This window comes from Pinus tabuliformis, chromosome 5_1 (assembly GCF_031772625.1).
Source record: "Pinus tabuliformis cultivar Carrire ecotype Pingquan chromosome 5_1, CPIR1, whole genome shotgun sequence".
NCBI classification, from domain to species: domain Eukaryota; kingdom Viridiplantae; phylum Streptophyta; class Pinopsida; order Pinales; family Pinaceae; genus Pinus; species Pinus tabuliformis.
In genome coordinates, this window is record NC_142305.1 from 370,168,059 (window position 1) to 370,181,708 (window position 13,650).

The following is a 13,650-nucleotide window of genomic DNA, read 5'->3' on the forward strand; positions in this document are numbered from 1 at the left end:
GTATAGACGTGTCTCGGAACTTTTGCTTTATACAGAAACCTGTTAAGGCCAGCATGTTTTCATGCATTTTTTGTAGATGTTTGTAATACTATTATTTTTGAATTTGTAATGCATATTTATTTCACTTGTACTAAGATAGTTGAACTACTTTGGTTGTTTTAGTACATACATTGTTGGGAATGTGTTGGATTGGTTATCATTGTTGTCTCATTCTTATGGAATACTCGGTAGGATATTAGACAAACCTTTCTTGTTTACTGGTTGTAAAGGTCATCACATCTGTGTGGCCTAATTTTCTTGGTCGTGTATGTGTTTTCCTTTGTACATTGGTTTTAACGACTTCCACATCCGTTGTGGACTACCCCGTTGGATGTTGGACAAACCACTTTTGGTTTGCGTGTGTCTCTTCCTAGGTGGTACTACTACCTATCACTTAGAGGATCACTTTTATCTACCCCTTTGTAGTAAGAGAACCTATAAACAGGTTACATTATGCACTCACCAAGCACACTCACATTGCTTTACGAAGATACCAACATAACACTTTCATGTGCTGAACAGAAAGAGATAAGGAAATATCTAACAGAATGGAAACTGGGCCATCGTACCGGATGAGACTCTTACACCAAATAGTGTGAAGTCTAGTTAGGTCTTCATACCTGGGATAACCCTTGAATGTCGGTGGGTCCAGCACCGTCAACATTTCTGGTGCTAGAAGGAGGGTCGTCAATAGTTTATGGATGATTGTCCCACCGACCCCACTCATCCATCATCTGGTCAAGGAAGTAACATTCACTCCCTCTCCCTTACATGCAATTCTGAAGTTGGTCATTTCTCACCTCCCAGACCCGAATGTGAAATCTCATATCATCATATTCGAGTTGTCCATCCCATCACCCATCAATTTGTAAAAGTTTTTGGAATTGATTTTAGGAGTGTACGCTCTTCCATATTCTCAGAGGAAGCAAAAGACTACCCCCATAGGAGTGGTAGTTTCATTTGTGGAAGAAGCAATCTTTACCACTCTTGAAGAGATGGAAGAAGTTGTGGAAAAAGAAGAGGAACCTCCAATCTTTCGAAAGGAAGAAGAAGAAAACCTCTCAATCTCAGGCTCAAGTTCCAGTGGAGGAGGTGGAGGGGAAGGAAACAAAGGAGGAGGAGAAGAGGAAGAAGAACCAACAGACTCAGAAGAAGAATCATCATATATGAAAGAGGAGGAGGATGACGATGAAGAGGACAACATGACATAATAAAATCTAGAATGGATGACTCAGGGCCCATTGGCACTCCCAGGTGTCCTGCAAAAGATGTTGAGACACACACAAAATCTTTAACGAGATATGACCTTGACAAGATAATGAAGGCAAAATATCACTTGGACACATTTTACTTACATCTACAAACACTCAAGGTACATTATGACGATGTTTCATGCAAATTGTTTCCATGTACCTTAGATGGCAGAGAAGTTGTATGGTACGACAACCTTCCACCAGATTCCATCCAGAACGCGGGGGTGTTCAAATGGATTTTCGTTGAAAATTTTGTTGAAGACAAGACCCCCACCATGTTGCTGCAAGAGCTAGGTAGTCTCAAGATGGATAAGAAAGAAAAGATTAAATATTTCAATTAGAGTTTTAACCGCAGTCTGAAGTTCTTAGTAGACACCAAACCTCATGACATCATCGACATCGACTACTACACGTCTGCATTGTCGACCAATATTGTGCAGTTTGTCAAGCGAGCTATGAGATCAACATTGACTAAGAATTGTGAAGAGGATATTTCCATAAAGAAAGACCTGCACGCTATTTGAGTCATTGTAGATGATGAATCCACTAAGGACTCCAAAGACATGGGAAAGAGGCCTCAAACCTTTGTGAGTAAGTTTAAGGAAAAGGACAAAAATGACATTGAACGCCTTACTCGTCTCATCAAGTTCTTGACCGCTGAAGTTGGTGAACTTGAAAAATGGACGAGTGAGAAAACCATGAGCAACAAGCCTTCTAGGTACTCATAGATGAAGAATGTTGCTTCAAATAGCAGAAGCCAGCTAGTTAAATCTGCATAGAGATCCAATCTGGTTTTGAACCTTGACTAGCTCGTTCTAGATTCATACTGCACATTTCACCATGACAATCACTTGGAAATAACATGCTCGGAATGGAACCATGGAAAGATCAGCATGGCTATGCAGTTTTCCAACATCTTCATGTCTAATGAGCAGGTTAAGCCTGATAATGAAGAAGAAGAAGATGTTGCATTTGATTAAGCCCCAAGTACTGGGCATGTAATAAATAGGTATCAGTGTACTTGGACAACCCAAAATACCACCACCAAGAAGGAGCCTCTGAGTGATGGTCTGGACCCAAAGAAAAACAATCGATATAACTTGAGAAGCCAATGGGTCCCCACTATGTTTGAGATACCGAGAGATAAAATAAGACCAGATATGTTAAGGACAATAGGTCTACCAGTTAACTCAACATTGAAAACTCATAGAAGATCCAGCAATACAACTACAAAAAAGAGTGTATCCACAAGAAGCAAAGACAAAATAATCCCACCGGAAACCACAAATGCAGTTTCACTCCCGGACACCTTGGTGAGTCTCCTCCCTTTGGAATATAACATCATGGAACACATGAATAAGACTCGTGCAAACATATCTTTGTATGAGCTAACTAAAATCACGAGTCACCAAGACATTCTTCTGCAAGAACATTGGTGAACCTCCATAGGTGATGTTACATCTTCGAATAAGAGATCAAGTAATTTTCTTGACACCCTCACATACGTTCTTAACGTGCTCCACATGGAGGAGGAAAACTTTCTCTCCTAACCATTTATGTTGTCATTTGAAATATTCAACTTCAATGTTCAAAATTGCTTGGTTTATTCTTGTGCATCAATTAATTTCATGCCACTCTCCATTTCTAATAATATCAGTGTTCAATGGATTAAGACAAGTGCACAGCACATCCATCTAGACAAGACATGCATACCATCCATTTGTGAGCTCAGGGCTATGATCATTCAGTTATCGTCTGATGATTGAGTTCATCAATGCATCAATATTGTAGTTGTGGACATCCTGGAAGAATACGATGTGCTTCTTAGAAAAGACTGGTCAAGCAAGATGCAAGGATACATTGCCACTGACTGGTCACGCTTATGGCTTCTATACAATGGCACAAACAACTAGATCTGGGTGTTGTTAGAGAGATACATGAAACACAACATGACTCCCTTGAATGGATAAAATTAACTGTTGGCTTTCATAGAACTTATGTTCGAAAATTTATTTCTGGAAACACAGTTGGCCTCCTATCTTGTAGAGCCATCCCCTGCCCCACTAGATACAGAGTTGGGTCTCCTTCCATGCCCAACTGGCGACAATGGAAATTGTACAGTAGTTTTTAATAGTAGTAGCAGTAGTGATAGTAGTACTAGTGTGGCAAGATGTCCTTGTACACATGATATGTGGACCATGTACTTTGAGGTATCCAAGATGTTGGAGGGCTCTATAGTCAGTTGTGTTTTAACAGACCCACTACACAGAAAATACTTAATCTCTAGCCGCTTGGAGTTCGAGTGCATGAACAACACCACCAAGTATGAAGCACTCGTCTTGGGCTTATAGAAATCCATCAGCCTCAATGTAGTTGTTCTTAAAGTGGTAGGAGACTCAGAGATCATGGTGCGTCAGGTACATAGCACCATACATTGTGTGTCACCATGCCCTAAGATTTATCAACAAGAGATAAGGAGATTTATCTCTCAATTCCAAGATTTTAATATTATTTCAATGCCAAGATTGCATAATGAAACTACAGATGCCTTGGAGAATGCAACTGCTAGGATGTCACTGTTAAGGGACAGATTTTTTGTTGAGATTTTGTATTACCATATGTCCTAGATAATATCAGTAATTTATGCATTTTTAATTGTGATCAATAGATACTACATTTCACGGCTAATGTTGACATCTTCAAAGATGCAAGGATAGATGAGGACGAGCACGAGCACGAGTATTATCTCTAGGACACATCAGATGCCAAAAAAGGAAACCTCATCCCCAAGGGTGTGGTATCACTTGAGAATCCATACAACTTGCAGAACCACTTTCAGGGACACGTGAATGCCAAAACCCACAACTCTACATTGTTTCACGAACAGATTAATCTGGGAACACACAAGGATCCAAATTTTTTAAATCTCAGTACATGTTGTACATCACAAGAGCGACAAGCTTTCATCCGAATTTTCATACATTACCTTGATGTATTCGTGTGGATGTACGACGATATTAAGGTACATGAAACACAAATAATATAGCACGTCATACCAATCAAGGAAGGGGCCAAGGCTTTTCAGCAAAATCTAAAGAAATTTCATCCATCACTTGAGCCCCTCATATAGAAATAACTAACCAAGTTGTTGGATGCCCAGATCATCTACAAAGTGCGCCATTCAACATGGGTGTCCAATTTAGTCCCTGTCGAAAAGAAGTTCAGGGAGATCTGCCTATGCGTATATTTTGTAATCTCAATCATGCCTTGGACAAGGACAACTACTTGGTGTCATCCATGGAGCATATACTGCAGATAGTATCTAGAGCAGAGATGTTTTATTTGCTTAATGGATTTTTAGGATACAACTAGGTTCTAGTAGCAGAGTTTGACATACTTAAAACAACCTTCGTACCAAGTGGGGTACGTTCGATTTCTGTAGAATGCCATTTGGGTTGGTGAATGCGGGTGAAACATTCAACATTCAATGGGCATTTCCTTTTGTGGGCTCATTGGACAGAGCATAATGGTCTAGCTCGATGATGTGACAATCTTCTTAAGATAGCGGTTAGACCACCTGCACCATCTTAAGAAAAATTTCAAGCGATGTCCAAAATAAAAGATATCCTTGAATCCCAAGAAGAGCATCTTCAGAGTGTCTGAGGGTAACCTGCTTGGACAATTCATTTCCAAAAGTAGGATCAAGGTAGATCTAGACAAATTTTAGACCATCATGCAGATTCCTCACCTAATGAACAAGAAAGTCATGTAGTGTTTCTTAGGGAAGATCAACTTCCTCCGAAATTTCATCTCTGATTATGCGTATATTGTTAAACCCGTTAAAGAGATGATTAAGAAGGATGTAGTTTACAGTTTGGGAAAGAAGGAAAAGGATGTGTTCACTCGTATTAAGCAAGCAATAGTAGAGGCACCAGCGCTTTACAACCCAAACTTCAACAAATATTTCTTACTCTATATTTTTTCTTCTAGCACTTGACTCGGTGTGGTGATCACTCAGAAGGATGAGTTGAACAATGACCGACCCATCTCCTTCATGAGTGCAAGCCTACAATGACCGAAACTCAAATATCCTTGCATGGAGAAAAAATCATACGCAGTGTACAAGGCGGTGAAGCATTTCAGACCCTACCTACTGAAAAACCATTTCAATTATCTTTTTGTTGCACCCAGTAGTTAGATCACTTCTTGTTCAGCAACAACTTGGTGAAAGAAGTCAGAATTGGATGATAGGACTGCAAGAGTATGATCTTAACATTAAACCAATTTACACTGTCAAGTTTCATGGTCTTTGCAAACTAGCAGCGAAAGAACTACATGCACAGGACGAAGAAGAAGAGCTCGTAGGCTGGGACGAAGAAATAAAAATTTAAAATTTGCAGCGAGCCTCTCCCACTTCACACAGAAACTCTTGGTACATATAAGTGGATCAGTACCTTGATCATGGTACTGTTCCCTCTCATATTTCTATGTGGAGAAAGAAAGCATTATGATTGAAAGCTCTACCTTACCAGCTGGTGCATGAGGTGCTTTACAGAAAGCACCATAATGGTATTTTTCCCATGTACCTGGAGGCACGGGATTCAGAAAAGGTTTTACGTGATATCCATGATAGACCAGTCGAAGGACACTTCGCAAGTAACACAAAAACGGACAATGTTTTGCGTGCCAGTTTCTTCTGACCTACATTATTAAAGTATTCACACGCTTATGACTGTAGGTGTCCAATCTATCAGAGATGCATTGACATAAATCAAAGGTCGAGAGCCCCACTACAACCTGTTGCAGTGGAAGAACCATTCCAACAGTGTGTCTTGGATATCATTGGGGATATTTTACCACATTCATCAAGGCAACACCACTATATTTTGGCTACCACAGATTATTTCATGTGTTGGAGAGAAGAAGTTCTGATTAAACAAGTGAACGATTGGGAAGTCATCAGGTTCCTACAGTAGAACATCATCTCCAGGTTTGGTGTTCCCACATCACTTGTTTTTGACAATGCAATGTAATTTTCTTCGTTAAATCTTTATGACTTTGCAATGGAAAATGGTATTGTTTTGAAGCATTTTGTTAACTACTACCCACAAGGAAATGGTCTTGTCAAATCTACAAACAAGAATCTCATTCATATCATCAAAAATACCATTTACTCTGAACAACAAAACTGACACTCTGCTTTGATGAATCCTTTATGGGCTGACCGAGTCACACCTAAGCCTTCTCTGAATACCTCCCCCTAATTCATGGTATATGGAAAAGAAGCCATCCTCCCATAAAACATTTGCTTTCTTTATCTATATTTGTCCCATGAATCCTAAGGAAAGTTGTGTCCTTTAGTTTAGCGTAGGATGGACGTACTACACAAGTTACAGGAATAAAGGATGAAAGCAAAAGAAAAATGTACACTTTTCCAGAACCATATTAAGAGATGGTTCGATATATATTCTGTAGGGAGTACTAGCTTCATTATGGGTGACTTAGTCTTAAAGTGGAACAAAGCCCACGAGGACAAAGGCAAGCACACGAAGTTTCAATATCTGTGGATTAGTCCTTTTACAGTTCATGAGAAGCTTGGCCAACACAAGTATCATATTCAATCACTTGATGGGAAGATTGACTCTCTCCCTGTCAATGGCCAAGACTTAAAATGTTATTTTCAATGAGATATGGGGCCGCACCCTGCGTATGTACATAGTCTTTTCATTTCTTGTTGTGTTGTTTCATTTGTTGTTTTCTTTTCTTTCTTTTCTGTTGTTTTTTCTTATGTAAATAAGTGTTGTAACTCACTGTGTTTTGGCTTCTGAAAGTGTATGTGGTTGAAGTTCAAAGAGTCTTGTGACACTGCAACGCTTGGCTAGTCCTATGTTCATCATCCTCGTGTTTGGTTGTAACTTTTAGCTAATGAATTCTTAACAAAAAATACGATCCTTCTTTATTTTTGGTCAAACCATGAACTGGTGTTCAAACTCGGAAACCTCTTGAGTACACTTGGCTTTCTACTCTGGTGTGTTCAAGCTCATCCAACTAGTAGAAGCCGAGAAGGGGAAAATATAAATGAGTAAACTTGAATCAGAGGTCTTCATATGCTTCTTTGAAGGAACAACCTCTCCTAGTCTCAATAAGTTGGGGTCCCTCTTCCACCCCAAAAATAAATAAGCGCCTATGCATAGTTCTTTTGAAAAAATAACAAAGTTGAAAGAAGAGAAAGGCTTCCTCTGTAGAGAGGTGAAGTAGGAAACTCTACTTGGGTACTATCCAGGCTCGCTGGAAGTGGAGAAATGCTTGTGCTCCTGCATGACTCCATCGAGGTACCGTCAAGGCCTGTTAATAGTGGAGCAACACTAGAGATGAAAAACTATACTCTGAAAATCTTAAGCTCGTGAGCGAAACTACCCTTCCCGATTCAAAACACTATGATCTAGTTGAATCTTATGTTGTGTTCAACTGACAAGGTATAATGTTAACCATGTCTATCCATGGGGTAAGTGGGGAAGCCGAAGCAATCTGCACAATGAATTAATACTCCCTGAAGGACCAGGGCCCTGCATTAAAAATGAACCAAAATAGAGAAGTTGGTATTCAACCAATGTGTCACCAAGTGTTGTAGCGACTGCAATACCCTCTAAAATTTTGGCTAGCACTCAACTTTTGGAGCCTTCCTTGGTTTTTCCTTTATGGTTGTAATCATTTAGTCATTCTCTGAGCTCCCTTTGAGTTTTTTCACCCTGTTTACTTGTTTGATCAACTGTTTTCTTTTAGCATGTTCATTTCCTTTTCATGAATTATGGTCTGGTTCTGGTGATTTTGAAGGTGTCTTTTCATGATTGATTTGATCTAGCTATGTATACATCTATAGCACTCATACACAAAGATGTAATACTTTTCGCTCAAGTGTTGTCACGGTCGTTCGAAGGTCTATCTCAAGTGTCCCACATGTCACTCTTAGCTCTAAATGGTCTCATAAAGAGAAATGTTTTTTCTTGTTGTCGTGGTGGTCAATGTCATCATGTTGTCAAAGTATGCTAAGTGTGTGATCACAATGTCGAGGCCTCACGGGTACACTTACTTCTCGCACTCAGACATTTTTCTTAAAATCCTTATGACCACACAACCCCCCTTCCATTGGACCCCGACTGGGCTGAACTACATAGTCTCAGCCCACAGTGATGCATTTTTGCTACCTGGAACTATAGAATTCCTGAGTTTTTCCTCCAAGTTAGTTTCACTGCGCAATCCCAGAGGTGAGAAGCCTGCCTTCCTCCCCAGAATTGTGTAGAAACTGCCTCAGAGCCCAACCTAAACTGTGCACTTTGCAAGATCAGTCATCAAGCCTCCTCCCTACCTACTGGAACCCCACAATGTGTAGATACTTGAGCCTTCTTTTTTGTCTCCAAGAAATGCGCATAGGTGTCCTCCTAGTTTCTTCCTTCAACTCGGACTCACTCCTCTCACAAACTACAGAGAACTGTCTACTCTAGTCCTAATGTTGCCCTGTCTTGTCTTCCCTCAAAAAACTATGCAGAGGTGCCTTCCAAGGTCCCACGTTGAAGCCGCCACTGATGACCTCAACTACGCAATCCTACCTCCTAGTGGCCACTATTGAGTTTTTCATGATAGTGAAGACTATGCCTTGGAGTTTCTCATCCAAGCTTGAGTGGCACTATGTGCAGTCTCAGTGACCAGCGTCCCTCCCTATCACCTAGAACTGCGTAGCATGTAGTTACTGGGTCCTCTTCTTAGCCTATCATTTGTCCCAAGCCTGGACCATGGAAAGAAATGCATCATCTTAGACTAGGAGGTGTTTGATTTGATGTCGTCCCATCATGAGTGAATTGTAGGAACAGGTACATTGATAGATCATGGTGAGATGATGAACTGGATGAAGGAGGAGCACACATTTTGGAAGACTCAGTTGCAGCTGGATGGAGGAAAGAAGCTCATCAAAGAGCAAGTGAAAGGATCACATGCATGTAATCATCTTACAAGACCAAGACCATTGAAGACCACACGACGTCAATCCATTTGGAGGAAAAGAAAAAGCGAATCCATGAGTATTCATCCATCAATCGGCAAGAATAATAGCTTGAAATTTCCACCACAGCCAGCCAGTCCATGTCAGCATTGTCATGTCAATTTGTCTCATGAGCTGTCAAGGCCACATCACTACTATGGGTATATATGTTGTAACCGAATGTAATGTAAAGTGAAAGTCCAACAGATATACACATGAAGATGAAGAGTCATTTAAGTTGAAAAGTCATAGGAAGTTGAACAGTCATGAGGGTAGTCCAAGAGTCACAAGGGTCAAGCATCACCCTTGAATATATACCCCTCCCATTGTATGAGCAAGGTATTTTCACCTTGGCTCCTCCCACATAGCCTTGAGAGTTTTAGTCAGTTCTTCCAAGAGAAAGGCGTGGCTCCAATGTCCCACTACTGGGACTAGTGATGTAAGGTGTATAGATGTGTCATGGAACTTTTGGCTAATACAGAAGCCTGTTAAGGCCAACACGTTTTCATGCATGTTTTGTATATGTTTGTAAGACTATTATTTCAGAATTTGTAATGCATGTTTCTGTTGGCTTAATGGGGCCTGACCAAGGTTCAGAGTTAATTAGCCAAACAAATCCCTACATTGTTGGCCCTTTTGGCATCAGCCCGCAGTGCGCGGACTGAAGTCTCACCCGAAGCAGTATGGGGGGATGCTGGAACCAAGTTTCCACACCCTCGAGATGTCTGAGGGGTCGATTTAGTCCAACTATGAATACCTTCGGTTAGGTCACTTCATGCACTCTCCTGAGCTGCGATACCTTCGTGATCTGCTATAATCACCTTCGCGCTACCCTCACCAGGGGCCAAGGTGCTTTCACACTGCTATGGTAGTGATTTTTGCTATTTCCCCAAATTACATTGTGTATCTTACTTGTCTTCTTACAGATGTTAGTTAACTTCATGTAAATAGATACTTTATCACACATTTACTTAATCAACAGAATCATATATGTTCGCACACCATATAAATAGTTAAAATGCAATTCATAAACATTATACTCAAAGCATAAAACAGGAAATAGATACATAGAATTGATGCAAAACTTCTCTTTATTAATGCTTCAATGGTTATAGACTCAACTCGCCTAGAGAACTCAGCTGCAGGGGTCCACACACTCAGCTGCAGACTACTAGGCCTCTCCACACTTAGCTGCAGAGCCTTCTCCTACTCTATGACCCAAGACTCGACTCTACACTTAGATAAGACTCAATTCTTCATCCTTCATTCTTGACTTCCTTCTATCTTATTTACAACTTAGAGCCTCGCTCTATTTATACAATTCCATGGTCCGCGGACCATGGGTATATCTCTAAAGCTGACATTACATTACAAAAATGAGGGTGGACAACACTATGACTCATTTACAAGCTCGTACTCCACGCCCGCAAAATGTGGAGTCTTTACATTGGATTTAGTCAAAATATGGTCTTTAAGCCCTAGAACTTCCCTTGGGGGATCCCGCGCCCAACAGGCCCCCAAGACAAATATCGTGACTCACCCTTGAGTCACTCTATCAATGCGCAGATCTTCGCATGGAGACCTTCCAACTCGGCCCGGACCACTGCAAGGTCAGCAGTGCATTGAGCAACTGCCTGTTGTACTTCCTAGACGCATTTTTCAGAGACTGTTGTAGTTGAACTACTGCCCTGTACTTGTTTATAGTCCCGTGCCTCTTTTCAGCTGCCTGGAGTGCTAAGACTATACTTCGGTCAGCTAGTCAGATAACCGGGCCACCCATGTATGGTGTCAACTAACTCCCATTCACTTTTCCTGGGAAGAGTTCTCCATTTAACTTTACCAACTGCACCGCGCTTTTGTCTATCACCTCCTTAATAACATACTGTCCCATCCAATGCATTCTAAATTTTCCCAGGAATTTATCAAACTTACTATCATATAGTAACATCAAATCGTTCACCTTGATGGTGGGCAACTTAATATGTCGTTCGTGTCAGGCCATTTCGTGTTACTTCTGCACCTGTTGGTGAAAGCCAGCCAAAAATTGTTCCTCCTCGAGTTCCTCCAACTACGTGAGCCTCTCCTCTAGGGCTTCGCAGTCCATCATACCTGTGAGCGATGCTATGTGCAAACTAGGCATGATGTATTCCATCAGCATTACAACTTCCACTCCATAGACCAGCTGGAAAGGTGTACGTCCCATTAGTTTCTTGCATGTCATCCTATAAGTCCATAATACTGCAGGTACGTGCAGGTCCCTGTAGGTTTTAACCCTATACAGAAATTACTTGAATACGAATTCTAAAACACAGAAAAATAAACAATGTGAGAGCATAACACATAAAACACATATACACAGAGATTTTCCCACTGGATCCCAAAACTAGGACTACTAGCTTGATTTTTCATTATGTTCCTTTCAATGTTACAATACATATTTAAACATGCCGAAGCATCCAATACCATGGACCGAAAACCATCGTGTCCAAAAAACATGTGCAAAAATCATGCACAAAACCATAGGTGGGTCCGCCCAACCTAACATAGGGTCCAAAACAAAAATTTTCTGGGGCGCTGCCCTGAACCCCATAAAGTGGGGTTATAGGTGCCCTTCAAACCCCCTATTATCTACGTGGAAAGAATATAACACAACCCAACATTCTCCCACTTGTTGTTTTCTTTCCACAGGGGGGCACAAGAGAGCTTAGTCATTTTCCCAACCCTGAAATGCCCATTGTCTCTCTACACCAAGAGAACTTCTCAGAGCTCACAGATTTTGTCAATGCTTCTGCAGTATTCTTCAAAGTGTCCACCTTTACCAACAACACCCTTTTGTCTTCTATCATAACCCTCACAAAGTGATACTGAACATCAATGTGCTTTTTCTTTGAATGATATGCAGGGTTCTTTGCCAAGAAAATTGCACTTTGGCTGTCACAGTCTATCCTTATAGCTTCCTGTACTAACCCCATACTTGAACACAATCTCTGCAACCAAACTACTTCCTTGCTTGCATGAGTGGCTGCCATGTATTCTGCCTCTGTAGTTGATAGTGCCACTAGAGATTGTTTCTTACTCATCCAACTGACTGCACCTCCAAATAGGTTAAACACATACCCACTTGTAGATCTTCTCTGATCCAAATCTCCAGCCCAGTCTACATCAAAAAAGCCACGAATATCCAACACTCTGTCGATTCCCGGTCTTCCTTGGTAGCACAAACCATAATCACTAGTGCCACGCAGATACCTGAAAACCCGCTTCACTGTTGTCCAATGCTCCTTTCCTGGTTTTGACATAAACCTGTTCAATACTCCCACTGCATGTGCAATGTCTAGTCTAGTACAGACCATTGCATACATCAGGCTACCGACTGCACTTGCATATGGAGCACGGGACATGTCTTCTTCCTCTTCTTGTGTCTTGGAACACTGTTCAGCAGATAACCACACACCTACAAGAATAGGAACCTTCACCGGTTTACTATCCTGCATATTAAACCTCTGCAGTATTGACTCGACATACTTACTCTAGTTTAACCAGAGGTTCCTATTTGCTCGATCTCTTTTAATTTCCATGCCCAAAATATAATTTGCAGCACCAATATATTTCATGTCGAATTTGGAGTACAATTGGGTCTTCAAATCCTAGATAACTTCTTTTTCATTTCCAACTAGCAACATATCATCCACATACAAGACCAGATAAATAACGTCGTCACCAATTAATTTAAAATACACAAAATGATCTGCTTTGCTTCTGGTGAAGCCAAGTCCCCGTATAAATGTATCAAATTTCTAATGCCACATCCTTGGTGATTGTTTTAACCTATACAGAGACTTCTTTAACTTGCATATCAATTCTTTCTTACCCTTCACCGCAAAGCCTTCAGGTTGCTTCATGTAGATCTCCTCTTCCAGATCCTCGTGAAGAAATGTTGTCTTCACATCCATCTATTCTACCTCAAAATCAAAAGCAGCAGCAACAGATAAAAGTAATCTAATAGAAGCCACCTTAGCAACAAGAAAAAAATATCACCAAAATCAATTCCCGACACCTGGGAATAACTTTTTGCTACCAACCAAGCTTGGTATTTCTCCCCTTTTCCTTCTGCATTTGTCTTCTTTTTGAACACCCATTTGTTGCTAATGGGTTTCCTTCCAGCTGGCCACTCCACCAGATCCCAAGCCTCATTTTTGTGCAAAGATGGCATTTCATCAACCATGGTGTCTTTCCAGAGTTTTCCATCCCCTGAATCCACTGCTTCCTTCACAGGTTTGGGATCATCATCAATAACAGACAAAGAAAAATTTGAACAGAAAG